Source organism: Saccopteryx leptura, chromosome 4 (assembly GCF_036850995.1).
Source record: "Saccopteryx leptura isolate mSacLep1 chromosome 4, mSacLep1_pri_phased_curated, whole genome shotgun sequence".
Classification (NCBI taxonomy): Eukaryota; Metazoa; Chordata; class Mammalia; order Chiroptera; family Emballonuridae; genus Saccopteryx; species Saccopteryx leptura.
This window is the reverse complement of record NC_089506.1, coordinates 154,836,007-154,848,152: the sequence shown is the minus strand read 5'-3', so window position 1 is coordinate 154,848,152 and position 12,146 is coordinate 154,836,007.

The window sequence follows — 12,146 nt, the reverse complement described above, 5'->3', positions numbered from 1 at the left end:
CTGTGAAGAAAAAGGAACCCTCATACACTGTTGGTGGGAATGTAAAGTAGTACAACCATTATGGAAGAAAGTATGGTGGTTCCTCAAAAAACTGAAAATAGAACTACCTTATGACCCAGCAATCTCTCTACTGGGTATATACCCCAAAAACTCAGAAACATTGATACGTAAAGACACATGTAGCCCCATATTTATTGCAGCATTGTTCACAGTGGCCAGGACATAGAAACAACCAAAAAGCCCATCAATAGATGACTGGATAAAGATGATGTGGCACATATGCAACATGGAATACTACTCAGCCATAAGAAATGATGACATCGGATCATTTACAGCAAAATTGTGGGATCTTGATAACATGATATGAAGTGAAATAAGTAAATCAGAAAAGACCAGGAACTGCATTATTCCATACGTAGGTGGGACATAAAAGTGAGACTAAGAGACATTGATAAGAGTGTGGTGGTTACGGGGGGAGGGGGAAGAGGGAGAGGGAAAGGGGGAGGGGCACAAAGAAAACTAGATAGAAGGTGACAGAGGACAATCTGACTTTGGGTGATGGGTATGCAACATAATTGAATGACAAGATAACCTGGACATGTTATCTTTGAATATATGTATCCTGATTTATTGATGTCGCCACATTAAAAAAATAAAATTATTATAAAAAAGAACTTAAAACAATAGAATATTCAGTTTTTCACTGTATTTTCTCAAAATTTTTTATCAACCCTTATTAGTGTTTTTAACAATATCACTTTCAAATGTCACTAAGGAAAAAAATTGAATATCATGGATACAAAAGACAGAGATGTAGCTCAGATAGATGAGAAAAATCTATAAAAAAAATCTCAATAGCTTAAAAACCTTGAAGTTAAATGACAGAGAATTTAAAATTGAAGTACAAGAAAGCATAGAAAGGCAGTTTACGGAACTCAAAAAACAATTTAATTGACAAAAAGAATACATCACCAAGAAAATTGAAACTATGAAAATGAATTAAACAGAGATGAAAAACTCAATTCATGAACTGAAAAACAAGTTAACAAGCTTAGCTAATAGCATAGGCCAGATAGAGAAGAAAATTAGTGACACAGAAGACAGGCAACTAGAGACACTACAAAGAGAAGAGGAGAGAAACTCACAAATACAAAAGAAATGAGGAAGACCTACAGAAATTGTCTGACTTCATCAAACAGAGCAATATAAGATGGTATATCAGAAAGAGAAGAGAGAAAATAATATGGAGAACATATTCAAACAAATAATATATGTGAACTTCCCAAGCCTGTGGAAAGAACTAAAGCCTCAAATTCAAGAAGCAGACAGAACACTGAGTTACCTTAACCCTAACAAACCTACTTCAAGGCACATTATAATGAAATTGGCACAAACCAATGACAAAGAAAAAATTCTCAAGGCAGCCAGGGAAAAGAAGAATACAACATATAAAGGAGGCCCATTAGATTATCATAAGATTTCTCAGCAGAAACACACAAGCCAGAAGACAGTAAACTGCAATATTTAAAGTTCTGAAAGAGAACTTCCAGCCAAGAATACTATACCCCTCAAAACTATCCTTCAAATATGAAGAAGAAATAAAAACATTCACAGATACAGAAAAGATGAGGGAATTTAACACCAGAAAACCACTACATAAGGAAACACTAAGAGTTTTTTTGACCAGATACAAAGAACAAAAGAAAACAAAACTATAAAAAAAAAATCTTCATCAAGATCACTATAAAAACAAGTAAAACAAGTTTAATTTGTGACAACAAAATCAAAAAAGGGGAGAGGATAAAGATTAACAGTAGCAAAGGATGATGGAGTGCAGAAGCACTCATGAAATAGTGTACTACAATGAACATGATATGTACCATTCCCATTACTTAATGGTAACCACCCCTGAAAAAACCACCACCAAAGCACATGACTCAAAAAAAGAAGCAACAGAAGAAAGAAGTATGGATTACAACCAAACAAAAACAAATGTAAGAAAAACAAAAAAGAAGAATCAAACAAGATACAAAACTCTCAGAAAGCAATATTTAAATGGCAATAGGAAACCCTCGTGTCACTAAATGTAAATGGATTGAACTCACCAGTAAAAAGACACAGAGTAGCAGAATGGATTAAAAAAGAAAATCCAACTGTATGCTGCCTACAAGAAACACATCTAAGTTACAAGGATAAAAACAAATTCAAAGTAAAAGGTTAGAAAACAGTACTCCAAATAAATAACATCCAAAAAAAAGTAGTTGTAGCAATACTCATAGCTAACAATGCTGACTACAAGACAGCAAAGGTAATCAGAGACAAACATGATCATTTCATAATAATAAAGGGGACATAGAATCAAGAAGACATAAGCATGACCAGGCAGTGAAACAGTGAATAGAGTGTCAAACTGGGATGCAGAGGACCCAGGTTGAGACCCTGATGTCGCCAACTTGAGCACAAGCTCATCTGGTTTGAGCAAAGCTCACCAGCTTGGACCCAAGGTCGCTGGCTTGAGCAAGGGGTTACTCGGTCTGCTGAAGGCCCATGGTCAGGGTACATATGAGAAAGCAATCAATGAACAACTAAGATGTCACAATAAAAAACTGACAATTTTTTTTTTCTGAAGCTGGAAACGAGGAGAGACAGTCAGACAGACTCCCGCATGCGCCTGACCGGGATCCACCTGGCACGCCCACCAGGAGCGACGCTCTGCCCACCAGGGGGCGATGCTCTGCCCCTCCGGGGCGTCGCTCTGCCGCGACCAGAGCCACTCTAGCGCCTGGGGCAGAGGCCAAGGAGCCATCCCCAGCGCCCGGGCCATCTTTGCTCCAATGGAGCCTTGGCTGCAGGAGGGGAAGAGAGAGACAGAGAGGAAGGAGGGGGAGTGGAAAAGCAAATGGGCGCTTCTCCTATGTGCCCTGGCTGGGAATCAAACCTGGGTCCCCCGCACGCCAGGCCGACGCTCTACCACTGAGCCAACTGGCCAGGGCTGAAAAACTGATGATTGATGCTTCTCATCTCTCTCCGTTCATGTCTGTCTGTCCTGATCTATCCCTCTCACTGACTCACTCATTGTCTCTGTAAAAAAAAGAAAAGAAGAAGAAGAAGACATAACACTTTTTAATATATATGCACCAAACCAAGGAGCACCAAAATATATAAGACAGCTACTAACTGACCTAAAAACAAAAAACCAATAAAAATACAATCATACTTGGAGACCTCAATACATAACTGATGGCTCTAGATCATTCATCCAAACAGAAAATCAATAAAGAAATATTGGCCTTAAATGAAACACTAGAACAATTAGATATGATAGACATATGCAAGACATTTCATCCTAAAGTGCCAGAGTATACATTTTTCTCTAGTATACATGGAACATTCTCAAGAATTGACCATATGTAGAGCCACAAAAATAACATCAACAAATTCAGAAAGATTGAAATTATATCAAGCATATTCTCTGATCATAAAGCCTTGAAACTAGAATTCAACTGCAAAAAAGAGGTAAACAAACCCACAAAAATGTGGAAACTGAACAACATACTTTTAAATAATGAGTGGGTCAAAGAAGAAATAAAAGCAGAGATCAAAAGTTACATACAGACAAATGAAAATAACAATGCATCATATCACATCTGTGGGATGCTGTAAAAGCAGTAATAAGAGGGAAGTTCATCTCACTACAGGCCTATATGAACAAACAAGAGAGAGCCTAAGTAAACCACTTAAAGAACTTGAAAAAAAGGAACAAAGGCAACCCAAAACCAGAAGAAGAAAGGAAATAATAAAAATCAGAGCAGAAATAAATGAAATAGAGAATAGAAAAACTATAGATAAAAATAATAAAACAAGGAGCTGGTTATTTGTAAAGATCAACAAAATAGACAAAACTTGGCAAGACTCACTAAGGAAAAAAGAGAAAGGACTCAAATAAACAAAATCCAAAATGAAAGAGGAGAAATCACCACAGATAAAAAACACCATAGATAAAAAAAGAATTATTGTAGAAAACTATGAAAAACTATATACCACCAAATTTAACAATCTAGAAGAAATGGATAAATTTCTAGAACAATACAATCTTCTTAGACTGAGTATTGAAGAAACAGAAAGCCTAAACAGACCCATAAGCAGGGAAGAAATAGAAACAACTATCAAAAACCTCCCCAAAAATTAAAGTCCAGGGCCAGATGGCTATACTAATGAATTCTATCAAACATTCAAAAAAGACTTGCTTCCTATTCACTCAAAGTCTTCCAAAAAATTGAAGAAGAAGCAATACCTCCAAGCACAATTTATGAGGCCAACATAACCCTCATACCAAAACCTGGCAAGGACAACACAAAAAAAAGAAAACTACAGACCAATATCTCTAATGAATACAGATGCTAAAATACTAAACAAAATACTAGCAAATCGAATACAACAACACATTAAAAAAATAAGTCATCATGATCAAGTGGGATTCTTCCCAGAATAATAAGGATGGTTCAACATATGTAAAACGGTTAACGTAATACACCATATTAACAAATAAAAATAAAAAAACCCCATATGATCCTATCAATAGATGTAGAAAAGGCATTTGATAAAATACAACACCATTTTATGTTTAAAACACTCAACAAAGTGGGTATAGAAGGAAAATATCTCAACATAATAAAGGCCATCTATGATAAACCATCAGCTAACATCATATTAAATGGCATAAAACTGAGGAATTTTCTCCTAAAATCAGGAACAAGACAAGGTTGTCCACTCTCTCTGCTCTTATTCAATGTAGTGCTAGAAGTTTTAGCCAGAGCAATGAGATGAGAAAGAAATAAAAGGCATTCATATTGGGAAAGAAGTAAAGGTTTCACATTTTGCAGATGATATGATCCTATACCTGTACATTAAAAACCCCAAAGGCTCCACAAAAAGACAACTAGAAACAATAAACCAATAAAGTAAGGTCGCAGGATACAAAATTAGTATACAAAAGTTCATTGCCTTCCTATATGCCAACAATAAAACATTAGAAAACAAACTCAAAAAAAATAATCCCCTTCATAGTTTCAACAAAAAAAATAAAATACCTAGTAATAAACATAACAAAGAATGTAAAGGACCTATATAATGAAAACTACAAAGCATTGTTAAGGAAAATCAAAAAAGATACAATGAAATGGAGAAATATTTCTTGTTCTTGGATAGGAAGAATAAATATAGTCCAAATGACTATATAACCCTAAATGATATACAAATTTAATGCAATTCCCATCAAAATTCTAATGACATTTTTTAAAGAAAATTAACAAAAAATTATCAGATTTATATGGAATTATAAAAATCCCCAAATAGCCAAAGCAATCCTAAGGAAAAAGAACAAAGCTGGGGGCAATACAATACCTTACTTTAAATTATATTATAGAGCCACAATAATCAAAGCAGCATGGCATTGGCAGAAAAATAGATACTCAGACCAATGGAACAGAATAGAAAGCCCAGAAATAAAACCACATATATATGGTCAAATAATTTTTTAAAAAGGGGACAACAACACACAATGGAGAAAAGAAAACCTCTTCAACAAATGGTGCTGGAAAAACTGGAAAGCCACAGGCAAAAGAATGAAACTCGACTACAGTTTATCTCCCTGTACTAAAATTAATTCAAAATGAATCAAAGACATAAATATAAGACCTGAAACAATAAGTTACATAGTAGAAAACATAGGTACTAAACTCATGGACCTTGGTTATAAAGAGCACTTTATGAATTTGACCCCAAAGGCAAGGGAAGTGAAGGCAAAGATAAATGAATGGGACCACGTCAGACTAAGAAGCTTTTGCCCAGCAAGAGAAACAGACAACAAAACATACAGACAACCAACTAAATGGGAGTTGATATTTTCAAACAACAGCTCAAATAAGGGCCTAATATCCAAAGTATACAAAGAACTCATAAAACTCAACAACAAACAAACAAACAATCCAATAAAAAAATGGGAACAGGATATGAACAGACACTTTTCCCAGGAAGAAATACAAATGGCCAACAGATATATGAAAAGATGCTCATCTTCATTAGCTATTAGATAAATGCAAATCAAAACTACAATGAGATACCACCTCACACCTGTTAGATTAGCTATTATCAACAAGACAGGTAATAACAAGTGTTCAAGAGGCTGTAGAGAAAAAGGAACTCTCATTCACTGTTGGTGGGAATGTAAAGTAGTACAACCATTATGAAAGAAAGTATTGTGGTTCCTCAAAAAATTAAGAATAGAACTACCATATGACCCAGCAATCCCTCTACTGGGTATATACCCCCAAAACTCAAAAACGCTGGTACATAAAGACACATGCAGTCCCATGTTCATTGCAGCATTGTTCACAGTGGCCAAGACATGGAAACAACCAAAAAGACCTTTAATAGATGACTGGATAAAGAAGATGTTGTACATATATACTATACTACGGAATACTAACTACTCAGCCATAAGAAATGATGACATTGGCCTGACCTGTGGTGGCGCAGTGGATAAAGCCTCAACCTGGAAACGCTGAGGTTGCCGGTTCAAAACCCTGGGCTTGCCTGGTCAAGGCACATATGGGAGTTGATGCTTCCAGCTCCTCCCCCCTTCTCTCTCTCTCCTCTCTAAAAAAATGAATAAAATAAAATAAAATAAAAGAGCCCTCATTAAAGAAATGATGGCATTGGATCATTTACAACAACATGAATGGACCTTGATAACATTTTACTGAGTGAAATAAGTAAATCAGATAAAACTAAGAACTACATGATTCCATACATAGGTGGGACAGAAAAATGAGACTCAGGGCCATGGACAAGAGTGTGGTGGTTGGGGGGGGGGGGAATTTAGAGAAGGAGGAGGTGGTGGGGTGAGGGGAGAGGCATAAAGAAAACCAGATAGAAGGTGACAGAAGACAATTTGACTTTGGATGATGGGTATGCAACATAATCAAATGTCAAAAAAACCTGGAGATGTTTTCTCTGAACCTATGTACCCTGATTGATCAATGTTACCCCATTAAAATTAAAAATAAAAAACAAAAGAAAATTTATAAAAAAAACATTTTCTTGAGAAACATGAGAGAACATATAGATGTTCTATGTATAATCAAAAATTTTAGAATAGGTGCAGCATCAAGTATCAGGGAATACTTATGTGCATATTTCATTAATAGAAACTTTAAATTTTCATTAATAAATATTTTAAATTTACATTTAGTTTGAGAAAGCTATTTTTCTTTAAAAGTCCAATAAAGATTCCTTCCCTATCTCCAAATTTATTTTCAATTCTTGACTGACATATACTTTCCTTCTAGGAAGAAATACACAAAAGTAAGTGATTTGAAGTTAGTTATGGTTGGGTGCTATAATTGATATTTTATCCAAACATACAAGAGTATCCACAATGAGTGCTCAACCTATGTAAAATGGAATAATAAAAAATATTAAAAAATAATTTAAAAACTGAGGATCAATATGTTACTTGAGATTGATCAACAACATGTCAAAAGAAGTTATTAAGAACTCATTTTTAGATGAATATAATAGCTTATACTACTCTGGTTCTAAGATAAAAAGCCTCAAGCTTCATCAAACTTACAAAAATTGTCTATTTCTAGTTCTATTCAGCAATAAATTGAGGTCACCTCTCAGTCATACCTGAAAGTGTTAAGACTAGTAAGAATCAGAATAAAGATAGGTAGGTAGAGAAGAAAAACTGATAGGCAGTACCTGGGCAAATCCCTTTGATAAAATCCTACCCAGAGAAGCGCCACAACAAACAGACAAAAACCTATATTCCAGAAAACAATCTTCAAGCAAGACTGATTTCTTTCTTTAGAAATTAATATTTAAAAAATACAAGGTAATAAAAGTTTTTTTTTTTAGCACATGAGCTTTGTATGCTAGAAATCTATTCTTTTATAGCATTGATAGCTCTCAGTGACTCTTATTGGTGTGACTGTGTGTGTGTGTGTGTGTGTGTGTGTGTGTGTGTGCGTGTTTACTGAGTGCTTCTCAAGTTGCTGTGGCTCTAGGAATTCTCCAAATTTCTTCCCTACCCAATGCTGGCCCACTGGGCCACTCAATGTTTTTGTTTTTCTTTTCACTGGCTTCGCTTCAGTGCCAAAATGTTTAAAAAGTAAGAAATGAACCATTATGGTTTATTATTGGCTTAGTCAGTATAGTAAAAAAAAAAAAAAAAAAAAAAGTTTAAGTATTCCAAGTCTTATTTTTTTAAAGAAAAACCAAGCCCTTACATTTAAAACAAAATTTATCACATTTTTTCTCTCTTCCTCATAAAAGATGAGAGGAAAGTGTGCACAACCTGAAACATTTTCACACAAACTCTTTAACTATATTATTTTTTCTTAGCAATAATGTAAATTTCCCACTGATCATTACTCATGAATTAACAATAATTCTATGTGCTGCAGCTGTTAAGTTGCATTTTAGGTAGTCTGTTCCTGAGAAGCCCCACTTTTTCACTCTGTACATCCAAATCTTTCATCTAATTGGTCCACAGAGAAAATAGTTCTCTTAACCTTTATCTTCCCCCCTCCTTTCTGCATAACTATAAAGAATATAAATCTACCTGACAGAAACTCCATAAAAAATGTACAACTTGGTCCTAAAAAGTATAGCCTTCTCTTGGCTGTCTCCCCTTGTGCTGGGCTGACACAAATTGCCTCCTGACAAGAGCAGGATTAATTAAGCTGATAACAGTAGAATTGTGTGAGAACCATGAGACCTAACTCCTCCATAATGCCAGAGCTTTTATTATACAGATCCTGTGACTCCAAGATGAATAAAGACACATATCCCCTGTTAAAGTCATTTGTCACTAGTAGTTGGCTATGTTAGAGAAAGGGCTTACTGGAATACACCATACACTTCCTCTGAAAGTGAAAGTGCTGATACCTCACTGAGCTGAGGACAATGAAAGCTGCATGAAGGACAGAAAAAAAGAGTCCTAAAGACTGAAAAATAGGCAGAACACACTTTTGGCATATAAGCAGTTCTGGAACCTGAATGAAAATACCATTCTGATTCTAATTTCATTAAAATATATATTTAAATTTTATTAGGCCTATTTCTTAATGTATGAAATGTTGAGCTTGATGAAAGCTGTCATTGGAGAGTAAAAGCAAAGTAAGATTCTTAGCCTTTATCCATAGTTAAAGCAAAATTTAAAAATCAATTTTTATTTGGAAACCTATAAATGAGAGTTTATCTGTCACTATATCTAATATTTTTGTTGTTAAAATGTTTACTTTATATATTTTTCATATTATATAACTTAAGAGATGACTGTGTATAGTTTTAAAGGGTCTATCTCATAAAGAAATTAACTTGTTGGGAAAAAAATTTAAGTACACAATTCACTTATTTAAAGAAAACAGTTTTGGCATTCCCACTTAACTTTCTCTATAGAATTTTTTTTCTCTATATAGAATTTCTCTAGCCTACCATACCTGTCTATTCTCTGGGGCCCTCTGTTTATTTACCATCATAATTTGAGTCCTTTTCCTTAGTGTAGGTTGGAAGAGCTACTTCTTATGCAAATGTGGAGACTTGTAGTTCAGTTGTTACTGTTTTGCTTCAGGTATTGCAATCATACAAATAACAATGCTTGCTAATTGTCTCAATATTTTCTTGATAGCAGTATTTTGGGAAAAACATTTAGCATAACCAACTTGAAATGTTCTATTAAAATCTAGAAATATTTTTCTAAAAAAATATATTGCAATTAAGTAACAAGTCAACAATAAAATCCTGAAAAGATATCCAAGTATTCCTCATTATAAGATTCCACGCATAGAATTAGGTCATTGATTAAAAGACCTAATTAATATTTTAACACATGATAATTTGTTTGGTTATTTCAGGAGGCTCAATCTGAGTATTAACCAAGAAAGTTACCCATAAACATGTTTTTAAATTTTTAGTTTCTTACCTAGGAAGTTTTCTTTTTTTTTTTTATTAGAATGATTGCTATAACTTGGTAGGACTAATATCCATTTGATGTCCTATACTGGTCCCTAAATTCTTAATTCCCCAGAGAGCTATAATACAATTTCAAGAGAAGAGTACATTGGAGGTATAGCATAATACCAAGAAAAGAATATGTTGGTTCAAACTTATTACAATGCAGGCACTAAGATAGGTAGTATACTTGGGGGTGACCTCAGAAAGCACTATGAGGAAGTGGGAAAGTAAACAAGAAAGTAGGAAAAAAATTATCTTCATGGGTTTGATCCTATCCTAGTTGGACCTCAGGTCCTCTGAGAGACAAAGAGGGCAGGCAAAGAATTCTGCACAAAAAATATATATTTTCTGGGTCCTCTCTGGTTGGCTCAGTGGTAGAGTGTCAGCCCAGTGTACAGAAGTCTCAGTTTTGATTCCTGGTCAGGGCACACTGGAGAAGTGATCATCTGCTTCTCCACCCTTCTTCCTTCTCTCTCTTTGTCTCTCTCTCTCCCCCTTCTGCAGTCATGGCTCAAACAGTTTGAGCAAGTTGGCCCCGGGCACTGAGGATAGCTCCATGGTCTTGCCTCAGGTGCTAAAAATGGCTCAGTTGCTGAGCAATATAGCAGTGGCCTCAGATAGACAGAATATTGCCCCATAGGGGGATCGCCTGATAGATCTGGTTGGGGTACATGCAGGATTCTGTCTCTGCCTCCCCACCTCTCACTTAATAAAAAATAAAATAAAATAAATAAGAACAAATAAAGTATTTCTGGAGTCTAATAGCAGTCCTGATATCTTAATAGAAACTCAAATAGCTGATTGACTCTTCACAGTAGGCACTGACTTCTCCTTACTCCAGGCTCTACCTCAGTTACTCAGTTCCCATCTCGATATCTATTACTCCTGTTCTTCCTGTCTAATTGACTGTTTAAAGTCCCTGAGCTTGAGTCTCATTCAACTAACTGACATAGAGTATAGGCCACTGCTATTCATTCCATTATGCATCATCAATCACTCAACAGATGACTGAATTTAGGTTGGGTCTACCCTGTGTCAAAGGTGATAAATATGAGGTATAGATTATGTAGTTCTTTCATTAGAAAAGCACCTAAATATGAAACAAGCATGAGGCTTCCCAGGAAAAGACATTTGAATTCACAGTCACCTGGCTTGACTATTTTAATCATGGAGGTTGATAAATTTCCTTCCACATACAACCCATGATACATGATGTGTGTGGTCCCTCATTCTCTTAACACTTTCCATAGCTCCTCATATATGTGGCATATTCTGTACCCAAAAGCCACTCAATAAATAGTGTAGGCTGATTCATGGACTCTAGAAATTACAAGAAAAATATAATAGTGTACACAGCAGACAAATATTCCCTTATAAGCGACTGTGCATGTGAATCCATTGGTTCAGCAGGTCATAACTAAATGGTACTGGTTTATATAGCCATCCTAGTACAGAACATTATCATTCCAAATTGAAAATCCTACCCTTGTCAGCAGCAACCAGCTTTTTGCCAGACTATGCCTGTGTATTTATGAAGAAGTATGAAGAATAAGCAATGAAAATCCTTCAGAGAAAAAGACCAAAGAGGCATAGATACCCCAAACCCAAATATACTTTTATTTCTTCACTTTAACACAGGAGTCCCCAAACTACGGCCCATGGGCCACAAGTGGCCCCTTGAGGCCGTTTATCCAGCCCCCGCTGCACTTCCGGAAGGGGCACCTCTTTCACTGGTGGTCAGTGAGAGGACCGCAAAGCACGGCGTTGCTCACGTACAGTACTACTTCCAGTGATGCAGGACACACATGTAACAGCTCTGGAAACACATCATATCACTTGTTATGGCTAGCAGTGACAAATATGGAACTGCACATTGACCATCTCCTTAGCAAAAAGCAGGCCCATAGTTCCCATTGAAATACTGGTCAGTTTGTTGATTTAAATGTACTTGTTCTTTATTTTAAATATTGTATTTGTTCCCATTTTGGTTTTTTACTTTAAAATAAGATATGTGCAGTGTGCATAGGGATTTGTTCATAGTTTTTTTTATAGTCCGGCCCTCCAATGGTCTGAGGGACAGTGAACTGGCCTCCTGTGTAAAAAGTTTGGGGACCCCTGCTTTAACA